The 25,752-nt window shown below is 41.2% G+C and overlaps 2 long non-coding RNA genes across 8 annotated transcripts in view; one reads left to right on the top strand and one right to left on the bottom strand.

Moving 5' to 3' along the window:
- The window catches only part of LOC138848624 (uncharacterized), a 48,525-nt gene that overhangs the window by 2,879 nt on the left and 19,894 nt on the right, over positions 1 to 25,752 (top strand). For 2 of the 6 annotated variants that reach the window (XR_016230380.1, XR_016230378.1), the window contains exon 2: positions 15,835 to 16,006. The exons of the other annotated variants lie outside the window; for them this stretch is intronic. This is a non-coding gene — a long non-coding RNA (uncharacterized LOC138848624). The remainder of the gene's footprint in view (positions 1 to 15,834; positions 16,007 to 25,752) is intronic. 6 annotated transcript variants of the gene reach the window in all.
- LOC138848626 (uncharacterized) lies at positions 31 to 11,974 on the bottom strand. 2 transcript variants are annotated; one of them, XR_011386654.2, is made up of 3 exons: positions 11,821 to 11,974; positions 1,587 to 1,772; positions 31 to 1,283 (listed from the first exon to the last, which is right to left on the bottom strand). It is a non-coding gene; the product is annotated as an uncharacterized LOC138848626 (long non-coding RNA). The 2 variants fall into 2 exon arrangements; XR_016230383.1 differs by having other exon boundaries at positions 1,587 to 1,727.

The raw sequence follows: 25,752 nt of genomic DNA, 5'->3' as shown, positions 1-25,752 counted from the left end.
TCAGACCCGTGATTTCCCCTCTCATTTGAGTTTGATCGATTGGTGTCTAGGTTTGAGATAGACAATTAAGCGATTACAAAGCGTGAGACTGAGAGGGAAGCCTTGTTGGGGGCGGCTCAGGCCGAGGTGAGCCCAAGTTGCCTTGTCCCAGACGGGGTATGTGAATCCAGACAAAGTACCTGTCTGCGTACCTCGGTTCCGCACTGCCTTTAAATCACAACTTACTTCAAACTACGTGATCTTGTTTATAGTCTTTAAAAAGTCTGTAATTTTGAGATCTTTGGAATGGAAAATAGAATAGATAATAAGTTTACTTCCCAGGAAAATAATTGAGGAGGACAGCTATTTGAAAACAACCAGAACTCCAGGTTTTTATGGTGGTTAGCTTAGTGCAAATGGGTAAAATTTTAGATTTGATTTAGATAAATGGGGGTGGGGCAGTAAAAATATAGGAGGATTGCATGGTGCTTTATTTTTAAATGTGTCATAATTCTGATATTTCTAAATATTTTTTATTCAACAAGTACTTGCTGGTTCCTTCCACATACGATTAATGTGTAAAGGTGCTATAGGAAATACCAGTTAAATGCAAAATCTTGGCCATAAAGAGTTACAGATTTACTTAAATTCCTTTAGTTGTACAAAGCAGCTTATTTTCTGTAACTTTTAACTTCAGGTCCCCACATTATCTAAACTTTTTTCTGTAAAAGCTGTTTTTCAGATTTTATTTCCCTACCTGCCTTTCCTTTATATATATTTAAATATATATTTTATATATAAATTATTGTACAAATTTATATATAAATTATTGTATAAATGTAAATAAATTATTGTGTGAATTTGGAGGGTATTTTTACATATTCTAGAATTCTAGCATATGGTAGTAGATGCCTTGTTCTAATACAATCAGTATTTTATGACCATTTTTTGATGGAAGTAAAGTATTTTGAGAAAGGAAGCACCTTTTTCTAATTCACACAGTGATCCTGAGCTGATAGTGACCCTGAGGGATGAGGAGGTGTCCATGGCATCAGGGAAGGGCATCTAAGCCATAAATGCCAGCCTGTGTTTTGTCCTTCCATATGGAGTAGCTGGTGTGGGCTGACAGCAGAACTTCTAGCCCCAGAGGTAAAACTGGTCATTTCTGCCCTTGGGAGATACCACATAGAGACCCATACCTGAGCCATTTGTTCCAGCTCTCCCCAGTACAGCCTGTTGTACTGACCCCGGTCTCCATTGATCCTCACTGCATCACTGTATCTCCTTCCTGAGACATCTGGGCACTGAAGGATTCCATGAGTACATGTAAGCCTTGATGAACCAGGAGCCTTGCTTTGGGCTGATCCACTGAGCCACCTCCTTCTACCATTGTTGTATTATTCTTCTTATGTCATACTGAATGTGCTGTTCAGCTCAAAGCAGAGCTCTTAGAGATCTGGGCCTTTCCCAGGCATGCCCAGGGAAACAAACCACTATCCAACTATGTTGGATTTCCCCATATCTATGTGAATGCATCAACTACGTACATCTGATTCAAGTTCACAGTGTGGAAGGGAATGGAAAGTAAGGACACTGGGTCTGATTACCTCTTCCTTGGCCTCTTCTCTTCTTTCCATCATTATAAGGGATGGATTTTTATCCTTCTTGTATGTCTGGAATTTTCCTTGTGCACTGGATTCTCTTCACACTTCCCATGTGCTGTGCTCCCTTCCTTGGAGCCATGATGGCTGATGAAATGCCAGGAATAAACTAGTTTAACGATAGTGAAACATCTATTGGGAAATAATAAAAAATGTTATGCTACCCCCATTGTCACCAGTTTCTACATATTTTTAGTTTATTTCAAGGGTTTAAATGTTGGAGACCTTTTTGTATAAAGGTGTTCAAAGCCATCTTAAAACTGTGGAATGTGAGAGTTGTGATGGGTCTTGGAGATCATTTCATTTCCGTGTTTGACAGACTGGGAAACTGAAGTGTAAAGAAGCGAGGTGACAAAACCAAATCCCCAAACTGCTTAGGAGCAAAGCTACTGTCTGCCAATCTATGCTTTTCCCCTTCACAGGTGTTAAAGACCCTTAATCGTGTTGATGAAAGCTCAAAATATTCCAGAGGGTTTTATCCACTATCAGGTCTTACATTAGCAAATAATCTTGTCCATTAATTAGCATAGAAGTTATGTATGATTAAAAAATAAAACAGGAAAATGTAAAGGGGAATTTTATTTGAGGTAGGAGTCTCCCAGAATTATTTCAGTAACACTTAGCATAATTTCAGAGGACTGGATTCCCTCAGGGTTGCTCTCTATTTAAGAACATTTGTGTTTGTTTTTCTCAACTAATTACTGGTGCTTAACAGGTTAGTGTATTTAAAATTATTTATAAAACTGATCACAATAGGAGTGTAGGAAAAATAAGCTCTTTAATCACTTTTAATATATGGCAGGTGATATTTACTGTGATTTTTAAATTATAATTTTTACCATTTCAAAGATTCAGCTTCCCTTTCCTCTGTCATTCCATAATCTAGTCCCAAGCCATCACCACTCAGTCAGTTACATAAGACACCTCAAAGCTGCTCACTCCTTTTATGTCATTTAAGAAATTAGTTTGATCTGAATATGGCTTCCCTGCAGGGATAACCAGCTCTGTTTAAAAGATCCTTGTTAGAGTATGAATGACTTATCTCACTAAGCTGCAAAAATTCATTCTTTAGTACATGCCCAGATAATATTTTATCAGCTAGGTAGTGAAAATTAACTTGGAACTAAGGATTTAAATTTAATGTATATGTAGAAAAACCTGGTAAGCACACAATTCAATGATACTCATAATACAGGTTATCTTTAAAGAATTATAGAATCTAACTTTAATACCCTTCCCTGTGGAATAATACAGACATAGCACTATTAAAAGAAATTAATTATGTTCAAGATTTAGGATGGGCTGTGGTAGATGGTTATAAATCTTTAATTGTGCTTTTTTAAAAAGAGAGCCCAATTTCTAGGTGTTGAGAGAAGACAAGGCCAAAATAATAAAAGTGATATATTAGGGAAGGACTGGTAGGTGACACAAGAGTGGGGAGGTGTGAGGATAGCACATGACATGGGAGCTCTGCCACATACAGGTTCTCTGACCTTGGGCAAATTCCTTAACCTCTCTGGGTTTATTTCTGCATCTGTAAAATGGAGGGGATCATTTTGTGGGACCGTCAGGAGTACTGAGTGAATTAATACCTATACAGTACTAGAGCAGTGCTTGGTGAGTAGTAGAGGCTCGAGAAGCTGTTAGCAATTACTGTTCTTGCTGCTGGAGGTGGTTGCAGTGTTCTTTGAGACCTTGATGAATTTCAGGATTGCAAGGACGTTGTATGAGAGAAGCTGGTACATTGTTATGGGGAAATATGGCTAGAAAATGGGTGGTCTAAGAAAATTTTTAAAAAGAGGAAATACAACACCAAGGAATAGAGGTAGAAAAACAGTAAGTGAAGATTAGACATGGGTTAAAAGTGGTGGGAGGAGACCTTCCCTACAGGAGTTCTCCATTGAAACAATGTTGGAACTGAGAATCCTGTGTTAGATGCAGAATACCTTGACTTTATTTATGTGAAAGAGTTACAGGGAGGGATAGAGACAGAGAGAGAGGTCTTCCACCGGCTGGTTCATTCCCCAGATGGCTGCAACTGCCCGAGCTACACTGATCCGAAGCCAGGAGCTTCCTCCGGGTCTCCCACGTTGGGTCCCAAGGACGTGGGCCATCTTCTGCTATCCCAGGTCATAGCAGAGAGCTGGATCGGAAGAGGAGCAGCTGGACTAGAACCAGCTCCCAAATGGAATGGGATGCAGGCGCTTTAGGCCAGGGTGTTGACCCATGTGCCACAGCACTGGCCCCCAAAATAAATCTTTAAAAATTAAAAAAAAAAAAGGAAAGAGTTGAAGGAGGTGAGGAAATAAATGCATAGGTCTAGAAAGAATTTAAAAAAAAAAGCAGTTGAAGTTTTACTTATGTTAGAGGAAGAATTGGATCCATTTAAGTGGCAGGTTAAAAATATGCATTTGGGCCTCCTTGAAAGTAGTGATTGATAGAAAAATGTAACATAGAGAAATGGCAGAAAGTGATACACAAGGTGGCACAAATTAGTCAAGCTGGGGAAATCTGAAAGCTCTCAGCTGGGACTTTCGGGGAAGAGCACCTGTCCGAGGAAGTGCATATGAGCCTCCGCTTTGATCCTGACATTCTGGCCTTTGGAAACATCAATAGCAGCATCAGGTGGCGGTGCAGGAATACAGCTAAGGTACTTTTCAGTTAGGAAGATCTTGTTTGTGTGTGTGTGTTTTAAAAGTTTTAATAAACAATGTTAATAGAACAAAGGAGTTCTAGAGCAGGAAACAATGGCAACAGCTGTGTCCTAAAGTTTTTAAATTCTTGGGTTCCTGCTGGGGGCAGATGAATACTCAGGGAAAAAAAAAAATCGGCTGCAAGGCCATAAACGTGGACCACAGGGTTGCCTAATTTTTGAAAAAGATTTTAAAAATGTATTTGAAACGCAGTGTTATAAGGAGGCGAGAGAGAGAGAAAGAGAGAGATCTTCTGTTGATTCACTTCCCAGATGGCTGCAACTGCTAGGGCTGGGCCAGACTGAAGCCAGGAGCCCAGAACTCTATCCAGGTCTCCTATGTAGGTGACAGAGGCCCAGGCACTTGGGCCATCCTCCATTGCCTTCCCAGGCATCTTAGCAGGGAGCTGGATCAGAAATGGAGCAGTGGGGACTCGAACTGACACGTGTATGGGATGCCCAAGACGTAGGTAGCATCCTAAACTGCTGTGCCACAACACGAGCCCCAAAGCTGCCTGTTATAAAAGTGGATGTTCTGTATTCACACATGGGGGAAAAAAGCAGTGGCACTCAATAGAAGTCAGTCTCAATTCAACATTGTGCTTCCAGGTCAGAAACACTAGAATCAAAAGGGAAATGGAAGTATTTAAAATGTGGAAAGAATACCAAAGGAAAGAAGGAAGACTTGGGTATTATCTAGACATTCAGATTAGACATTGTAGATGCTACCCCCCCGCCTTGAAAATCAACTCATGTCTCTTTTTAACTAACAAGGCCCTGTGCCCATTCTGGAATTAATCTCAGGCAAGGGTAAGGGATTACTCTTACAGCAATCAGACTTGGTTGGTCTTGTCACTTGAGGTGGGTTGAGTGAGAAGAAGCAAATGAAGGTCCCCAGAAAACACTGGGGTTTCAGAGGGGGTGAGGAGAAGATGTTGTCTAGGAAGTCAATTATGTCCTTACTAGAAGTGTAGTGTTAATCTCTCGATGAGAAATTTATCCTAACTGAATTCTAAATCACAGCTTGTGTATTCTAATAGGCATCCTGGCAAGGAGAAACCAGGAGATGTTCTGCCTTCATCTTTTGCTTCCTCTGTGTTATTCCCTTTTCTCCAGAGAACTCTGTGTCCGCTACTATTTTTCATAAGCCACAGCAACAAAGGTTTACACACTGGGTTCTAGGAACATCATTTTGTTTGCAAAATGCTATTACTGCAGGGATCATGTCTGTTTCTACATTTATGAGATGTGAGAGATTTGGGTTGTTTACTTCAATGCTGAAAGTACAAAAGGTGCTACACCCATTGTAATGAAAGAAGGTGGAGTGACTGCCATAAGACCCCAAGTCCCAAGTTATTTGAGGAAGAACCCCCTGACAGAGACTAGAAAGATCAGGAAATGAAGGAAAAAATAGTTCCTTGGGTTTTCAGGTCCTAGGAGTTTACAATAGGAAGAAGAGTTCATTTTGAACTTGAATTTCTCTGGGAATTTAATAATTTCTGCCATTCTTTGTTGTTTTATTTGGAATTGTGAAAGTAATCTTCCCTGTTGACCAATTTCAAACAATGTCACTCAACAAGACATAATTTCAAATAGAAAATAGATTAGGACATGACTGTGTGGCCTAGGGTGCAGTGTGGCCTTGAAGTTAAATTGAGTAAGGATCTGTCCTGACCCATTCCTGAACATTTGGGAGGAACAGCTTCACTGTGCCTCTGATTGGGCATGAGAATGTGCAGTGAGGAGCACTGCTGGTGAGGGAGCGGCTAACCTCTCTCATGGGATAAGTCCTAGGCCAACAGAGGTTTGAAAGTTAAGCCCACTTATTAAAAAAAAAAAATAGGCTTGAGGGATAGGGGTTGAGTGGATTCCACTTGTCTCTCTGCTTTTCTGTTAGAGCTCATTAAGCTTCCACCCAAGCCTCTGCTCATCCATCTACCCTCTACCACCCAGCAACCAGCCTGCTCAGAGATCCTGGACCTTCCCCAGGGGAAGGGATCCTGACCTTGAGAGGCACTTGCTGGACCTCCTCCAGGCCTCAGTGCCTGTGTTTTCATTTTCTACCCCTAGGATCAGCAGACTGTTAGGCACACTTTTTCCCCACTAGAGTAAGAAATCAATAGGCAAATGAGAAGATTTCATCCTCCTCTCCTCTCCTCTCCTCTCCTCTCCTCTCCTCTCCTCTCCTCTCCTCTCCTCTCCTCTCCTCTCCTCGTGTTCCAAACTCCATGGTTCTGGAAGGTAGTCTCATTCAGGTAGGTGGACTTGTGCTCTGCTATGGATACTTCTCTACTTGAGTCTTGTTCCTATCTGCACTCTTTTTCCAGCACACATGAGAGGAGTTCCCAAGATTTGGAACTGGAAAAGCAAAAGGCCCCATTTGGGCGTCCTGGCCTCGACTCAGCTGTAGCCCAATTCACTTTATTTATTGGTAAAGATTTATTATTTATTTATTTATTGAAAGGCAGAGTTAGAGAGAGGGAAAGAAATTTTCTATCCACTGGCTCTCTCTCCAAATGGCCACAATGGCCAGAGGTGGGCCAGGCAAAAGCCAGAAGCCTGAACTCCACCTGGATTTCCAACATAGGTAGCAGGGAACCAAGTACTGGGGCTGTCTTCTGCTGCCTTCCCAGGTGCATTAGCAGAGAACTGGATCAGAAGTTGAGCAAGTGGGACACTAACTGGCACCCATATGGGATACCAGCATTTCAGGCAGTGGCTTAACCTGCTATGCCACAACACAGGTCCCTATTTAAAAACTTTATTTATGGGCCTGGTGTTATGGTAGAGTTGGTTAAATCACCACCTGTGATACCAGCACCCCATATCTAAGCACGGATTTGCATCCTGGCTGCTCTGCTACTGATCCAGCTCCCTGCTGATGCACCCGGGAAAGCAGCAGAAGATGGCCCGAGTGCTTTGACCCCTGCCACTCACTTGGGAGACCCAGGTGGAATTCTGGCCCCTGGCTTCCACTTGGCCCAGCCCTTGCTGTTGGGGCCATTTGGGGAGTGAAGCAGTGGATGAAAGATCTCTGTCTCTCCCTCTCTGCGTGTGTGTCACTCTGTCTTTCAATTTAAAAAAATCTTTCAAAAATTTTATTTATGTATTTTAATGGAAAGAGATGTAGAGGGGCTAGTGTTGTGGCACAGCGGGTTAAGCTGTCACTTGAGATGCCAGCATCCCGTTTTGGAGTGCGTGTTCAAGTCTTGGCTGTTCTGTACTTCCTTCCTATCCAGCTTTCTACAAATGTTCCTGAGAAGGCAGTGGATGATGGCCCAGGTCTTGGAACTCTGCCACTCTTTTGGGGGACACAGATGGGGTTCTGGTTCCTGGCTTTGCGCTGGCCCAACCCTGACTGTTGTGGGCATTTGGGAATGAACCAGTGGAAGGAAAATTGTTATTTGTCTCTCCCTCTCTATCACTCTGCCTTTCAAATAAATAAATCAATCTGTTGGGGGGGGGGGGAAGCTGAGGGACAGAGTGAGAAATACACACCACTCTCATCTGCTGGTTCATGTCCCAAATGCCCACAGTAGCTAGGACTGGGGCAGGCTGAAGCCTGGAGCCACAAACTCAACCCAGGTCTCCCATGTGGATAGCAGGGACACAGCAATTTGAGTCGTCACTAGCAGGAATGGGGAGCAGAGCCAGGACTCAAACCTAGGCACTGTCATATAGGATGCAGGCATCATAGGTGGCATCTTAACCATTACGCCAAACACACACCCTCAAGCTTCACTTTAAATTTGGGAATTTGCTTACTTGATAATAAAATGGTCCTGGGGTTCTCACTGGAGTATGGTTACAGGTGAGCATCTCCCCTAAGGAAGCCAGTTGGGAAAAGAGGTGGAGTAGGACTTGGGTTGGGAATCTACCCCAAACTTCTAACCCTGTTTTTAAAGACAGATGGCTATTTTCTACATTTAAAGCCATGAGCACAGCCTACAATAAGTTGTATAACTCAGAAATTCCCAAAAGAAAAATGAAGAAAGAACAGGAACTTTGGAAAAGTTAGAACAGTTTTTATAAAATAAAAACTAAGGGGGAAAAAAGAACTTGTAAATGTATTATGAACCAGATTTTGTAATTATAATTTACCTCTGCTTGGTAACTATTGCTACTCAAGTTAGAAGTGATAAGAAAAAATGTGAAATGAAAGACAATTCCAAAAAAGTGGAAATTTTGTTGTATTCAATGCATGTAATAAATTCTTTGTTTTGACCATAAAGAGCTATACGTTTTATATTAATAGAAAATGAATTTCTCTCTGCCCTCAGCTATTTAAAGACTATTGGCTTGAAGGGGCGCCAGATAGCTCCTTTTCCCAGGGCTCCCACATGACTAGAGCCAGTGCTTTCTCAGCCTTCCTTTCGCCTGGCAGCCTATCTACTGCTGCTCAGTTTTTGTTCCTACTGCACAGGGCGACACAGCCATCATCTTCCATGGCTCCTTCTGAAAAGATAGGCTGTCACAAGGTGGAGAGGTTGAGAGGAAGACATGGGTAAAAACTCAAAAAAATAAGAGAAAAATTTATGTTCTGTCTCCTCACCCCCCAAAAAAATCTGTTTAGAAAAAAGACTGTACACATACATGATGGACAGTCACTGCCCAAGTGCTGTTGTGAAGGAGGAAGGATGATAAGCTGCCTATATATGTCAGTCACATCAAATGACATTGACTCTGTGAGACTCCTGCCTTAGTCATGTATTTCTATTTGGTGGGCTCCGTTTGAATCATCAAGGTCAGCACATAGATTTATATATAATAACAATTTTGAGAAAATGTTAAGATTTTTGTTCAGTACACCACTAGGCAAGGGGCCTTGGTGTGAAATTCCAGATTTGGGAGTGTGAAAACATCAGGGAGTCTTCCATTATCCCTTCTTATAACTTTCCCTGCCCCCATTCCAAGACAGCCTCTGACACTGTAGAAATGTACTTACGGAAATTGAAAATTAGGGAACTGACCTTCTTGTATTAGTAAAGCCCTTCAAGCTACTACTTACCTGGGATCACAAATGAAAGGAGTCAGACTTTTGAAAACAAACAGATCAAGAGATTAAACACCTTCTAGCATTCTAATAGCCTTAGTTAAAAACCCTTAGTTAGAAAGTAAACAGTGTAGAGATACTCATCAAAGGTGTATAGCTTTTAGCACAGAAGCTTGTGATTTGGGGGGTGGGGGGGGCACCACTTAGAATCTATCTTGTCCTAACAAGAAGGAAATAAGAGCTTTCCAGTCATTACAGACCTCATTTAAAGGATGTATCTCCCTGTTGATACAGATCAGCTTTATTATATGACTTATTTTAATGAATGCTTAACATTAAAATTGAAGGTATTTTTGTTTTAAAATATAGTTTATTAGTCTCTGGGTCAGGATCCTTTGGGGAAGTAAGTGGGCAGGGCGAAGATTGTTCACCTCCAACTAGAGTTGGGGAACCAGTACAACCAGATATTCTTGCCATCTCCACTGATGAGCCCCCTTTCTAACCCTACTTCGTCAACCGGAATGGTTTCCCTTATTCCCCTGACTCCAAACTCTATTGTCCTTCCTTTGGTGACCTGTGTTCTGGTCACTTTTTGTTCCCTACCTGTTTCCTATTTGCTCAAGCAACTCCTCCCAAGATTCTAATCTCTACATTGTGGACCCCAAGCTTGTAATTTGACCAAGATTTCTTGTTTTTTTTTTTTTGTTTTTTTTTTTTTTTTTGCCTGAAAAATTTAATTTGGCACTATAATGAAGTATGAGAATGTGGGTTTTGCAATCAGGCAGATTTGGGTTTAAATCCAGAGTATACCAGGAATTGGTGGTCTGACTTGGGTACTGAGCTTCTCTGAGGAATAGTTTCCTTCTTAGCAAAATGAGGATAGTGATACCAACCACAAAATATAGTTGTGATTGGAAATAGCAGTGATGGTTCCACAACATTGTACTTAATGCCACAAAAGTGTATACCTAATAATTATTAAAATGGGAAATTTTACGTTGTGTATATTTTACCATGATAAAAAATGAAGAAATTATGGTTATGAGAATTAGTCTTTGTAGACCATTCATTACAATGCCTGGAATGTATAGTATGCCCTAGAAAAAGTAGCTAGATAGCTTGAAGTATTTTATGTCAATAGTAACAAAAAAAGCACAACTCAAACTGTCTTAGACAATAAGAGAATGTATTGGTTCGTGAAACTGAAAAGTCTAGGAATAGGACATACTTGTGCATTCATTTATGTCACTAAGAATTCAGACTCTCTAGGTCATCAGTCATGTCGCTAAGAACTCAGCCATGTCACTAAGGACTCCATTGCTTTCCATCTTTCCACTCTGCCTTCTACTATTGCCAATAACACTCATAATTCACGAGAAGGTTGGTAACAGCTCCAAAAAAGTCTGTGTTCCCTCATCTGCAAAGAATGGCTTGGTTCCAACAGGCCGGTAAGCATCCTGACATTCATTTGCTTAAGCATGTGCCTGCCCTAGAACCAAGAGCTGTGCATAGAAGGAACGTGACGTTGTAACTAGACAGAGAGTGGGTCAGCTCCTCTGGAAGGCCGTGGGCTGCGTGGGGAGTAGTAGATTCCCCAGAGGAAAAGGCGCTGTGGAGGGAACAAGGCAGGACTAATGCACGAAGGAGGCTAACAACAAATGTCCATGATAGAAGCTGTTTTCATTATTATTGGCTTTCTTGGCCCCTAGCCTTTGGCTCTTGGCTATTTCTTTGGAAATCATTTAAAAATAAACAAAAAAGAGAAAAAAAATCTAAGGATCCTTATTTGAGTAGTTTCATTCTTTCAATACGTACCAAAATAAGTTTTATTTGATTGAGTGTTAGGCATTTAGAGCACCAAGCAAGCAGCCAAGTGCACTGACTGAAGGGGTTTAGCAGGAATGAATGACAGGGAAGGAGAACAGGCAGGAGTGAGAGATGGTGACTTGCCAAAGTGCGAAACCCAGAAGAGTGAAGTTAGTTGTTGGGCTGTTCTTTACTGAAGCAGGTTGGAAGCCTTGACACAGGTTAAGACAAAGGAATCAGTAAATAAGGGGAGGGGCCCTTCCCCAGAGCAGATTAAAATCTGATCTTTGTTCACCCTCTTTGCAGCTTCTGCCTGTGTAGCTATGATATTCTTTGTTTTTCGGCCCCAGCTTCTATCTGATGACTTGTCAACTTCTGCCAGTTTGCTTCTGTTCCTTCTGGCAAGGAAGCTCTTCATATTCCTTTGCTGCACTTCATCTGGCTAATTCCTGTCCGTTGGTTAAGACTAAATCTGATCTTTATGTCAAGGAGGGCCTTCCTGTACAACACTGTCACACATCTCCCACTTCTAAAACACAAACCACAGGCTGACTTAAAGTAATCCTGTTTGGTAATCTCCACCTGTAATCAATACCCAGTAGCCTAATGATCTGTTTACTTTTTGGGTCCCAACCCTGGCCCCTTTTCCCCTTACCCACATTATAGCTCCTGAAGATCAAGGACTTTACCTTCTTCAGCTTCAGTCCCATGTTGCCTAGCACAAAGAAGTGCTCAATGAATGATGGAGGCGGCTCATTTGGTGGCTGAGCTCCTCTACCCAAGACTGGCACAACAGAATGGCATGCAAAACCCAGTGTTTGCACCCAGAGGTGCCCTCTCCACCTAGGAAGAAGAAATCAGGGATGGGGATGGAGAATGCTGAGACATGTTGAGCATGTTTTGTAGCAGTTTGTATCCATTTAGATTTTGGAAGTGGTAAAGATTGCATCAGAACTTCCAAAAAGATCCAAGATGCCTTTGTTCCTTCTCTATTCTTCATCTTTAAACACTATCCTATTTCAAACTATTAAAAGATACTTATTTCTCCTATTTCATCATGAAGTGCTCACAAATTTTATGTTGTTAATTCTTCAGAGAGTTAGGATGCAATTATGACATGAAAGTGACCATTCTAATAGTTCAAACTTAAAAACACTAGTTACTGGCATTTACAGAATGAAGCAAACCACCCAAACTAAATACCAGGTGTTCAGTATACTGACTGTAATACCTCACTCCTTGTTACAAAGAGCTCATATGACCTTTATGCAGGGAATTTGTTTTCTGTTTATTTTTCCATTCTGAGAGACCCATCCATTATAGGAAAGAAGTCAATTATTGGGTAAACACAGTAACACCTAATGATTAAACATCTGGTATTAAGTCTCAAAACATTCTGCATCTTTTAGCATATAGAATTTAAAAATGTTAACATTCTACTGAAGATTTTCAGCCTTGTTTCTTAAGCAGACTGAAAGGTCATGTGCTTGGCCTTGTCACTAGGTTTTCACAACAAGCTAAGGGAAGAAGTTTCCTAAGGGAGAGCCCCACCTTGATAAGGTATTGTAGGTTTCTGATTAATTAGGATTATTTGGAGTTAGAGCCAGATACAGCAAATTTCCTGATGTAATATATCTTTATGCCCCATCCCTGCATAGGAGCTCTCTTCACATCTCCTTTCCCCACTCGTGGTTCTACTGCTGGGTCCTGGTGCTTGAATGCTTTGCCTTTATGACCAGAGCTGAAGGCCACCAAGTTGTCCCCCTAAATGATCCTTGTGTATAGTTTTCTCTGACTCCTGTTACTCCCTAAGGACTTCTATAGGAATAATAACGTTTTAAATGCTAAAGCAGACTTAAAGAATATTTTAGGGGCAGGCATTGTGGCATTCTGGATTAAGCTACCACTTGGGATGCCCTCATCCATATTGGAGTGACGGTTCAAGTCTCAGCTATTCCACTTACAATACAAGTCCCTGCTAAAGCACATGAGAAAGGCAAGCGGATGATGGCTAAGTACTTGGGTCCCATGTGGGAGAACTGGATGGAGTTCCTGATTCCTAGCTTTGGCCTGGCCCAGCCCAGCTGTTGAGGTCATTTGGGGAGTGAACTAATGAGTGGAAGATCTTTCTTTCTCTCTCTCTTTGCATTTCAAATAAATAAATAAATCTTCAAAAACATTTTAGTGTCTTCTCAATTCTAAGACATCCAGTATATACTTTTCCACATTTCAGTGTTTCGAAAATTGGAATTAATTTTACAGTCATTTTCTTTTTTTTCCTAAAAAAAGTGATTATGTTTTTGGTGAATCTTACAACCAAAAGTACCTTGGAACTAGAATAATGTGGTAGTAAAGTACTTTCCGGGAGACAAACAGTGTTTTCAAGAGTCAAAAAATGCTGCACACAAAGATTTGAGTTTTAATGCAGCAGATAAAGGACTTCAGAGATAGAAATATATGTATAATGTGGCAAAACAAATTAGCTAATGGTTAGTTGATTATCTGTACTTTTGTCCAGTAATTACCTCTTAACCTTTTGCATTTTCTAGTATGGGAGTCAGCTGCAAAGGAAATACAAAGCTAAATGTCTGCATCATATAAAAGATAGGGATTAGGGTCAGTGTAGTGTGTAAAGCCACCACCAGACACTGGCATCCCATATAGGCCCTGTTTCGAGCTCCCTGCTAATGTGCCTGGGAAAGCAGTCGATGATGGCCCAAGAGCTTTGGTCCCTGTACCGGTGTGGGAGACTGATAAAGCTCCTGACTCCTGGCTTCTGCCTATACCAGCCCCTGACCATTGCGGCCATTTGGGGAGTGAACCACTCGTGGAAGACCTCTCTCTCTTTCTCTCCGTCTCTATTACTCCCAAGGCCTAACATTTGATTGATCAAGAGACTGGGGTTATAGACAGAACTGTACAGAATATCCTTGATGTAAAAAACGAGTCATCTCAAACTATCCATAAGGTCTTCCCTGGAAGGACTGAAACATGATCTCATCTATTCTTTTTTTTAAATTAATTTATTTATTCGAATGGTAGTTACAAGGAAAGAGACAGAGAGACATCTTCCATCCACTGGTTCACTCCCCAAATGACCACACGGCCAAGAGTGGCCCAGACTGATGTCAGGGGGCTTGCATTCACTCTGCATCTCCCACATGAGTAGCAGGGACTCAAGTTCTTGAGCCATCATCTGCTGCCTCCCGGAGTGCCCTTCAGCAGGACGCTGGCACTGAAACCCCAAGACTCCAATTTGAGACGTGGGTATCCCAAACAGCATCTTAACTGCTTTGCCAAACACCTGCCTCGACTGAATTATTTTTAAGTAACTCCTAGAAATTTTATAATTTTATCCATGAATGTTTCAATATGCATCTCCAGAAAAAAGGACTTCTTAAAATTCACCTTATTTTCTTCATATCAAAAATAATTCCTCAATATTTGATTTAAAAAATGCTTTTCATAGCCGGTGCCGCGGCTCACTAGGCTAATCTGTGCCGGCACACCGGGTTCTAGTCCCGGTCGGGGCGCCGGATTCTGTCCCGGTTGCCCCTCTTCCAGGCCAGCTCTCTGCTGTGGCCAGGGAGTGCTGTGGAGGATGGCCCAAGTGCTTGGGCCCTGCACCCCATGGGAGACCAGGAGAAGTACCTGGCTCTTGCCATTGGATCAGCGCGGTGCACCGGCCACGGCGGCCATTGGAAGGTGAACCAACAGCAAAAGGAAGACCTTTCTCTCTGTCTCTCTCTCTCACTGTCCACTCTGCCTGTCAAAAAGAATAAAAATAAATAAATAAAATAAAAAGTACTTTTCATAGAATTGGAGGAATTTTATTCCACTGAGACAGTAGCAATTGGCATTGTCAATGAAATTTCTCTCTCTTTTTTTTAAGATTTACTTATTTATTTGAAAGTCAGAGTTACACAGAGAGAAGAGAGGTGGAGAGATAGAAAGAAGTCTTCTGATGGTTCACTCCCCAATTAGCCACAACGGCCTGAGCTGTGCCAATCTGAAGCCAGGAGCCAGGAGCTTCTTCTGGGTCTCCCACATGGGTGCAGGGTTCCAAGCACTTGGGCTATCCTCTACTGCTTTCCCGGGCCATAGCAGAGAGCTGTATCGGAGCAGCTAGGACTCGAACTGGTGCCCATATGGGATGTCGGCACTGCAGGCCAGGGTGTTAACCCACTGAGCCACAGCGCCAGCCCCTTTATAAGATTTTAATTTATTTATTTGAGAGGCAGAGTTACAGATAGAGAGAGGGAGAGACAGAGAGAAAGGTTTTCCATCTGCTGGTTTGCTCCCCAAATGGCCCCAACAGCTGGAGCTGCACCGATTCAAAGCCAGGAGCCAGGAGCCTCCTCCAGGTGTCCCACATGGGTGCAGGGGCCAACACCTGCACCATCTTCCACTGCCTTCCCAGGCCATAGCAAGAGAGCTGGTTTGGAAGAGGAGCACTGGGACATGAATTGGCACCCATATGGGATGCTGGCACTGTAGGCAGAGGCTTAGCCTACTATGCCACAGCACTGACCCATCAATAAAATTTCTAAGTCAACACTTACATTTGGAAATAAACCATTAATTTTACTTATCATGTTTAGATATCTTAATGAGGTTGTAATAATGATATTATAGAAAATATTATAAATTTTTAATTTTGTCATGTGAGTTCTGTTACTTATATTGTGATTTTTTTTTCTCAGCCCTTAAAATAATAGCCATCCATACGGTGTTAAATATCTCTTTCAATTTTGTTTACAATACTGGGATATCATAAAGAAGACAAAAAAAAAAAAAGAACAATATATGGCTGGTTTGTTCAAATCTCTCTTCAAGGAGACCACACTGCTATCTAGAATGCATTTATGAATATATGTGAGTATGATATATAGATACAGATTTGTATAAGAACTCCTTTATATTCATACAAACATTGTTTTTTTTGTTTCAACTTTATTTGATTTAATTGGAATATCATTTTTTGTTGTATATGCCACATTTACTATTTTCTACATAAAAACTCATTTTCTCTAAAAAAATTTAAAAAGTTTTTAATTACTTAAAAACAACTAGTCAAATGTAGATTGGTCTGCCAATGCCTTTTGTAAGCTTTTGCTAACATCATTAATAGCAAGCAATAATCCATACCAAACAACTGTGGTTAACACAAAATCAACTGTGTTTTCCACAGCAGACCACAATTCCTTATTTATTTGTTTATTGTTTCACTTAACTATCCTAGTGTAGTTCCCTATTTTGTCTAAATTACATCTACTTACATCTACTTACATCTCTATTGTTAACCAACAGTGCCTATAAGGTCAAATTTGATGTGTGTTTAATTAAGATGATCTATTTTGGGGCAGATTCCGAAAATGTTGCATATACTATTTGAATCACTCCAAAGACTGTCTTTGCTATTATCAGCGTTGAGGCCACATCTCTTGGGAACATTTTGATGTTTAATAAATTTGTACGCATGTGTGTTTGTGATATGCAAACACAAGGCTCAACAGAGGCTCCTCTTGCCTGAGTGTCAGAGTAGCATTGCAGACCAATAATAAATGTAAGTATTAATAATACTTTGTAATATTCATGTGCTACATTTTTGAAGTGCTTCCATATTTATAAATTCTTTTGATCTTCATAATAACCTATGGACTAGATAGGGTAATTAGAGATGAGAAACAGAGGTCTAAAGAGGTTAAGTGATTTATCTAAAATTACACATCTAATTAGTGGTAAAGCTAAGAGAAGAACCTAGAATCTCTCCATATACAGGTCTTCCTGGTGTACTATGTTATGCTATGCTGCCTCATTAATGTTTCTGAGACAAAACAACCTGACAGTTTACATCCCAATGTTTTTCATTCTTAAAAACCCTTTGGATTTTACTGTAGAATATAAATATAGGAAAAGAATGAAAGAAAAAAGCCATGTGCTCTTTCATATCTGTTTAGTCCACATGGAACCAATATATACCTATTGACCAGTGGTTCAGAAACTGAAGATTTATCTTTTTAGAGACAAAGGTTTCACTTGAGTGGCACAGAATGGATCTTCCAAGGGGGTGAGGATCACATTCTGTAACCTACTCCTAAGGTTGAAGAAAACTTTGGGAACATAAACAGCCACATTTAAGAGCCAGAGTTTTTGAGAATGATTACCTCTTAGTTCAACAGACTTAGGAGTTCACCTAGAAGTAGAGAACATTGTTATGAAAATGAATATACTTTTTTTTAAAAAGATTTTTACTTATTTATTTGAAAGAGTTGGGGGGGGAGACACACAAACACACACACACACACACACACACACACAGAGAGAGAGAGAGAGAGAGAGAGAGAGAGATCTTCCATCCACCAAATGGCCACAATGACTGTGGCTGGGCCAGGCTGAAGCCAGGAGACAGGAACTTCTTCTGAGTCTCCCACATGGGTGTAGTGGCCCAAACACTTAGGCCATTTTTGCTACTTTCCCAGGCGCATTAGCAGGGCGCTAGATTGGAAGTGGAGCAACCAGGACTCGAATCAGTGAGCGCATGGGATGCCGGTGCTGCAGGCACCAGCTCTACCTGCTACACCACAGCACCGGCCCCTTCAAGTGTTATTAAAATTCTTTTTTTCTGGGCCGGCGCCGCGGCTCACTAGGCTAATCCTCCGCCTAGCGGCGCCGGCACACCGAGTTCTAGTCCCGGTCGGGGCACCGGATTCTGTCCCGGTTGCCCCTCTTCCAGGCCAGCTCTCTGCAGTGGCCAGGGAGTGCAGTGGAGGATGGCCCAAGTGCTTGGGCCCTGCACCCATTGGAGACCAGGAGAAGCACCTGGCTCCTGGCTTCGGATCAGCGCGGTGCGCCGGCCGCAGCGCGCTGGCCGCGGCGGCCATTGGAAGGTGAACCAACGGCAAAGGAAGACCTTTCTCTCTGTCTCTCTCTCTCACTGTCCACTCTGCCCGTCAAAAATAAAAAAAATTCTTTTTTTCTTTACTTTTTTTTTTTTTTTTTGACAGGCAGAGTGGACAGTGAGAGAGAGAGACTGAGAGAAGGTCTTCCTTTTGCCGTTGGTTCACCCTCCAATGGCCACTGCGGCCAGCACACTGAGGCCGGTGCACCGCACTGATCCGAAGCCAGGAGCCAGGTGCTTCTCCTGGTCTCCAACGGGTGCAGGGCCCAAGCACTTGGGCCATCCTCCACTGCACTCCCTGGCCACAGCAGAGAGCTGGCCTGGAAGAGGGGCAACCGGGACAGAATCCGGCGCCCTGACCGGGACTAGAACCCGGTGTGCCGGCGCCGCTAGGCGGAGGATTAGCTTTTTGAGCTGAGGCGCCGGCTTCAAGTGTTATTAAAATTCTTTTTTTTCTTTACTTTTTAGTACTTCTGAATGTAGAATGCATCTTCAGTCGATGGCATATTACATGAAATAGAATACAGGAAATTGTTCACTATGGTTACCTCTGGGGAGTTCTGTATTGGTTGCAGTTTCTACGATAAGAATCTATTACTTTTATAATAAAAACAAATTTAAAAAATTTTAGACACAGTTCTCATGTGGTTTATGCAACATCTCTTAGTCCTGAACAACTAGCGAGAATGTAATAACAGTAATCGACATGTCATAACGTTTTATATTCATAATGGATTTCATCAGCCCCTACATGTTAGCAATTGACTCGATAGTTCTGTGACATTGCTCACAGCAGTTAGCTGTGGATTGTTCATGATGGAAACACTTCTTAGAGCTCCTTGGTACTGGCCACATTGTATCATAATTGCCTGTTTACTTGAGAATTTTAATCCACCAGAATGAGAACTCCTTGAAGGAAGGAACTTTGCTCACTCATGTTTGTGTCTCTAGCACTTGGACAGAGTTGAGCCTATAAAGCTTGTCAAATGCATGAATGAATGAAAGACCTATAAGAACTTGATTGTTTTTAAAGTATTTACTTTTATTTACTTGAAAAGCGGTGAGAGAGAGAGAGAGAGAGAGAGAGAGAGAGAGAGAGAGAGAATCTCCCATTGCTGGTTTACTCCTTGGCTTGCAACAGCCAGGTCTGAGGTCTGGGTTTGGCTGAAGCCAGGAGCCTAGAACTCCACCTGGTTCTCCCACATGGGTGGCAGGGATGCAACTACTTCAGCTATCACCTGCTGCCTTCCAGGGTGCACATTAGCAGAAAGCTGGAAGGGGAGCCAGGACTCAAACTATGGCACTCCAATATGGGATGCAGTCATCCCAAACAGTATCTTAACTTCTGTTCCAAATGCCTACCTCTCAGTTTTTTAAAATGTTATTTCCACTTATGAAAGTTAACTATTTGTTCTCTGCTAGGATATATTTTATTGGCTTTTCCTTTGTGATTTGTGATTGGCAAGGGACAAGCAAGAAATATTATTTTTAAAAACTGTCTCTTTGTTCTCCTCTCAGGTATATATGTGTATGAATTTAGCTTTTGGGGACAAATCCATTAATCTACCTAATTTTATATTGTTGTATAAATAAGTAAAGAAAACCATTTTCAAGCTTGCTGCTATATTAAATATCTTACAGAGACATGTTGTAGTATTTTTTGTATTACTCAAATCTAAAGAAAATAATTTTGCCAATGAAAAATTCTTATCTGATCTCTAAACCATGGTATCATGTGTATAAAGAGGAAGCATGCGTGAGTATTCTCATTTCTTAAAGTTCTAAGGTGAGGAATTGAGCATAATTTTTATAGGACCTGATACATGAATAAAAATAAAAATGCTTGATAATACCTGAAATGCAGGAAAATAATTACCAATTGTAAATATGATAAGGGATTAATACCCAGAATATATAAAGAACACCTACAATGCAACAACAACATAAACAACCCAATTTAAAAATTCTCAAGACTTAATAGACATTTCTCTAAAGAGAGATAAAGTACATGATGCTCAACATTACTAATCAGTAAAGAAATGTGATTCAAAATCACAATTAGATACTAGTTCATAAACATTAAGATGGTTATTAAAGCAAAAATAAAAATGGAAAATAATAAGTGTTGGCAAGAATGTGGAGAAATTAGAAATAATGTGCATTGATAATAGAACTGTAAAATGGTATGGCTTCTAAGAAAATAGTATAGCAGTTCCTCAAAAAATTAAACGTAGAATTATCATATAATCTAGCAATTCCACTTTTGGGTATTTACCCAAAAGCATTGTGAGCAGGGGCTTGAACAGATATTTGTACACCAATGTTCACAGCAATAATATTCACAATAGCCAAGAAGTGAAAACAACCCAAATGTCCATTGACAGGTGAATGGATAAACAAAACATGGTATTTAATGGAATACTTTTCCACTGTGAAAAAAAAAGGAAAATGAACACGTTACGACAAGTAAATTGTGAAGACATTATGCTAACTGAAATAAGCTGGACACAAAAGTACAAATATTTTAGTATTCCATTTCCATGAGATACCTAAAGTAGTCAAATTCATGGAGATAGAATAGAATGGTGGTTGCCAAAGGCTAGAGGGGAATAGCTGATTATTGTTTCATGGGTACAGAATTTCAGTTTGGGGAGATGAATGAAAGGTGAAAGTCACACCATGATGTGTCAGTACTTAATGCCACTGCACTGTACACCTCAAAATGCTTTTACAGGGGAATTGTATGTATTTTACCATGATAAACCTTGTCAGTTATTTAGTACTTTACAGTTTGCAAAACATTGTTCACTTGCATTATCTTATTTTTTCCTCACAATATCTCTGACAGGTATGTTGAGGCAGTTATTATTATCCTCATTTATAGATAAGGAAATGAAAACTTAAGTGAACCATTAAAGGACACAAAGCTAAAAAGGAACTGGATCACAGCTCCCTGCTAATGTACCTGGGAAAGCAGTGAAAGATGACTCAAGTCCTTGGGCTCCTGCCACCCACATGGGAGACGTGGATGAAGCTCCTGGTTCCTGGCTTCAGCCTGGCCTACCCCTGGCCATTGCCACCATTTGGGGAATGAACCAGCAGATGGAACATCTCTCTCTCTCTCTCTCTCTCTCTCTCTCTCTCTCTCTCTCTCTCTTTGTAACTCTGCCTTTCAAATAAATAAAATAAATCTTTTTTAATTTTATTTATTTGAAAGAAAGTTACAGAGAGAGGTAGAGACAGAAAGAGAGGTCTTCCATCCACTGGTTCACTCCCCAGATGACTGCAACGGCCAGAGCTGCACCGATCCAAAGCCAGGAGCCAGGAGCCCCTTCCAGGTTTCCCATGTGGGTACAGGGGCCCAAGGACTTGGGCCATCCTCCACTGCTATCCCAGGTCATAGCAGAGAGCTGGATCGGAAGTGGAGCAGCCGGGACTAAAACCAGCGCCCATATGGTATGCCGGTGCTTCAGGCCAGGGTTTTAACCTGCTGCACCACAAAGCTGGCCCAATAAACAAATCTTAAAAACAAAACAAAAAGAACAGGATCAGAATTGGTACCCAAGACCATAGTTCAGGGCTCTTTCCTCTGGAGCAAATGGCCTTGCACAGAAGGGTTCCTGGGTCCTGATGATTGATACTGACGTTCAACTCCCAAGCAAATGCTCAACTTTCACTTGGAGCGCACATGTAAGGCCTGGTTCCAAAGAATGATCTTGGAAGGGCTTTCTGGAGAATGTAAGCAAAACAACCAGCACAGAAATCATTAACTAGGTGTACCTTTCCCCCATCACAACAGTAATGTTGTGAAGGGAAAAACAGAAATAGGAGAACTGAAATAACAGCCAGGAAATGTTCAGTCGCCATTTGCTAACTCACTGTCATTGCTGTAGTTCCTTTTTAACCTCTTTTTAAGGAACAGTATCTTGAGGCACTGGAATTTTCATTTTGTCAAATATTCCTTAAAGGTCATTTGTAGCATGTTAGAGCATTCTTGAGAATGTTTTTATTGTTATTAAAAAGAGGTTTTACACATATTGTAATTTGATCTGTATCTGATAGTCTCTTGGAAAAATAATTATGATTTAAAAAATTATAGAGACATGAAGAAACACAAAAGAGACTTTTTAAAATACAATTGTGTTTTGCATTGTTAATGCAGAACTGTAAAATCTTTCCAGTATTTAATGACAGCTAAGAATCAGAGGAGACCATAAAGCAAAACTGCAGAGGAGTCACCACCAGATGTTCTTTAAAAATGGAACACTGGCTTTTATTTTGAAGAATTCAACAAACAGTCCTGAAACATATATGGTCTATGAGGTTGGTGAACTGTGAGGTTTTGTTTTGTGTACTAAAAAGGAGGGGGAGTCTGTTTTTTAACACTAATAGAGGCTCATGTTTTCAGGTTATTTTTGTGGCAGGCTGAGAGCTGAAATTTTGTAGTGGTGAAGAGTTTTGAAAATTTAAATGTACTAATAATTACAGGGCAAAAATCAAACACTTCAAAATTTCAATAGTGATTTTATTGATGTCTGGAGTGATTCTTCACTCTGTTTTAGCCAGCTTTGTTACCTTAATTAAGTACCTAAGGGGACCTTCTTAGGAAGGATAAGGGTTTTTTTGTTTATTTTTAAAGATTTATTTGTTTATAAGAAAGACAAAGTCATAGAGAGAGACAGCAAGAGAGATCTTCCCTCTGCTGGTTCACTTCCCAAATGGCCCCAACGACCAGGCTGGGCCAGGCCAAAGCCAGGAGCATGGTATTTTTCCAGGACTTCCACATAGGTAGCAGGGGCACAAGGACTTGGGCCATCCTCCGATACTTTCCCAGGTGTACTAGCAAGGAGATGGATGGCAAGTGGAGAAGCCAGGACACAAAACCGGTGGACATATGGGATGTGGTGCTGCAGGCCATAGCTTTGATCTGCTGTACCACAGTGCTGGCTCCTTTCCATATTTTCTAAATGAGCATGTCTTACATCTACAGTTGAATAAAGTTTATTTTAAGATAATGAAAATTAGAGAAACATGCAGGCCAGGTCATTAGACAGTTTTCTTGTTGTTTTAATGTTAATTAAAATTACCTGAAAGGAACCAAAAGATAAATAATTTATTCTCTAGTTTTTGAGTAAATATGTTAATTTTATAGAATGAAATACAGAAATATATTTATATATTAAATATATAAGTAAATATATAATATATAAATATATTTATTTTATAGAAGAAAATGGAAGGGTCCTATAAGGGCTTGGGGTGCTGTGTGGCACAGTGAGCTAAGCTGTCACCTGCTATGCTAGCACCCCATATCAGAGCACTGATTCGGGGCCCTGCTGCTCTACCTCAGATCCAGCTCCCTGCTGATGTGACTTGGGCCCCTGCCCCCCATGTGGGAAACCCAGATAGAGCTTTGGGCTCATGGCTTTGGCTTGGACAAATGTCAGCCATTGTGCCCATTTGGGAGAGTGACCAGCAGATGGAAGATCTATCTGTCTCTCCCCCTCTCTCTGTGTCACTCTGCCTTTCAACTAAATAAATAAATCTTTAAAAAAAAGTTAAGGGCTTGGGACTAAAATCACCCAACTAGTAAGCAGCAGAGCAACAAGTAATCCCCAGCCCCTGTCCTGCTGGCAGAGAGGTGGCTCAGTGGAGACAGGTAGTTCACTTTTCTACTACACATTCTACATCCCACCCGGTGGTTCGGAGCAGGATGGGAACACTTTAAATTCACACATTGGTACACCATGATTATCAGGTTTGATAAGCTTGTGTCTTATTAAAGAAGCTCTTATATCACAAAAATATGGTTCATTTGCTCTGAAGCTTCTTTCATTTTCATGATTTAAAATCTTAGTTCATGGGTTACAAATGAGTCATGCCTGCAACCACAGTGAGTTTCCATGCCTGTTTTGCAAAATTAAAGTACCATTACATCTCAGCACCCATGTGTGCAGTTATACAGTACCCATCATCACCAAGGCTGCCTTGCTGGTACCTTTGGGACCCTGCAAGGCTCCATTTATCCTCTTCCTTCTCCTGGGTTAGCTATTGCTAAATCCTGTGATTGTAGGTTCCAATTTTGACTATAAATCTTACTGCCTTAAAGTTGTCTTCTAGTTCCCACATATGACACATAAAATCAATAATATCTGCTATGTATTGAGTGCATATCATGTACCACTCACTTTATACCTAGTATTTCTAATCTATGACATAAACTTTGACTACTTCTGTAACTTCATTTCCGACAGCTCCCTAATTCACCTATATTTTAGCTCAGACGTCAGCTAACTATAGCCTGTGGGCCTGCAAACCAAGAATGATTTTTACATTGAAAAAAAAAAAATGGTTGAGGGAGGTGGGTATTCAGCACAGCAGTTAAGCTGCAGCTTGGAATGTCTGCATCCCACATCAGACAGCTGGGTTCCAGCCTCGGCTCCTCTGCTTCCAATCCTGCTGATGCATGCACTCAGAAGCACCATGGTAGCTCAAGTGCCCAGGTCCCTGCTACCCATGTGGAAGACCTAAACAGAGTTCTGGGCTCCTGGCTTTGGCCTGGCCCAGCCCTGGCTGCTGTGGATGGTTGGGGAGTGAGCCAGCAGATGGAAGATTCTGTCTCTTTGCATTTCAAGTAAGATGAAAATAAATTAATATATGAATAAACTAATAACTACTTTCTAAAATGGTTTAAAACAGGATGACTAATACTTTGTTATATGTGAAGGGCCAGTGCTGTGGCATCGTGTGGGCTAAGCCTCCACCTGCAGCGCCGGCATCCCATATGGATGCTGTAGTCCTGGCTGCTCCTCTTCCAATCCAGCTCTCTGCTATGGCCTGGGAAAGTAGTAGAAAATGACCCAAGTGCTTGGGCCCCTGCACCAGCATAGGAGATCTGGAACAAGCCCCTGGCTCCTGGCTTTGGATTGGCCCAGCTCCAGACATTGAGGCCATTTGCGGAGTGAATCAGCAGATGGAAGACCTTTCTCTGTCTTTCCCTCTCTCTGTGTGTAACTTTACCTCTCAAATTAAAAATAACAACAACAAAACCTTTGTTATATGTGAAAATATATTAAATCTAATGCTTAGTGTCCATAAATTATTACTGGGACAGGATCACTCTCATTCATTTAGGTGTTATGATGGCTCATTTTGTGTGCTACTAGACTAGCCAAGTGTGCCCAGATTAGACGTTGTTCCTGGTTGTGTTTGAAAGGGGTCTTCAGAAGAGAACAGCATTTTAAGTGGCAGATCGAGAAAAGAAGATTGCCTTTACCACTGCAAGGCAGGCATCGTCCAATGTGATGAGGAAAACTGAATAGAACAGAAAGGTGGCTGAAGGACAGATGCTGTGTGTGAGCTGGGATGTCCATTGCAAGTCAGCACTTCTGGGTCTCCGGCCTGCAGACTTGGAATGGGACTTACACCATTGGCTCTTCTGCTTCTCAGGCCTTCAGGTTTGACTGAAACTACAAGGGACTTAAGAGTTCTTAGGAAAAGTGGAATTAAAAGATTTGTTTATTGTGGTGCAAGACATCTTTGCAAACACAACAGTTTTTTGAATACATAATATGCATTTCCATGAATTTTTTTGAAGGCTTCTCATATGCCACTGGCTTTCCTGGGGTCTGCAGCTTGCAGACAGCAGATTGTGGGACTTTTAGCCTCCATAATTGTGGAAGTCAGTTCCTCTCAATATATATTTCCTATCGGTTCTGCT

This window comes from Oryctolagus cuniculus, chromosome 2 (genome assembly GCF_051225735.1).
Source record: "Oryctolagus cuniculus isolate XC-2025 breed Fujian yellow rabbit chromosome 2, ASM5122573v1, whole genome shotgun sequence".
NCBI lineage: Eukaryota > Metazoa > Chordata > Mammalia > Lagomorpha > Leporidae > Oryctolagus > Oryctolagus cuniculus.
The sequence above is the reverse complement of the archived record's forward strand: the minus strand, read 5'-3'. Positions and strand labels throughout refer to the sequence as shown.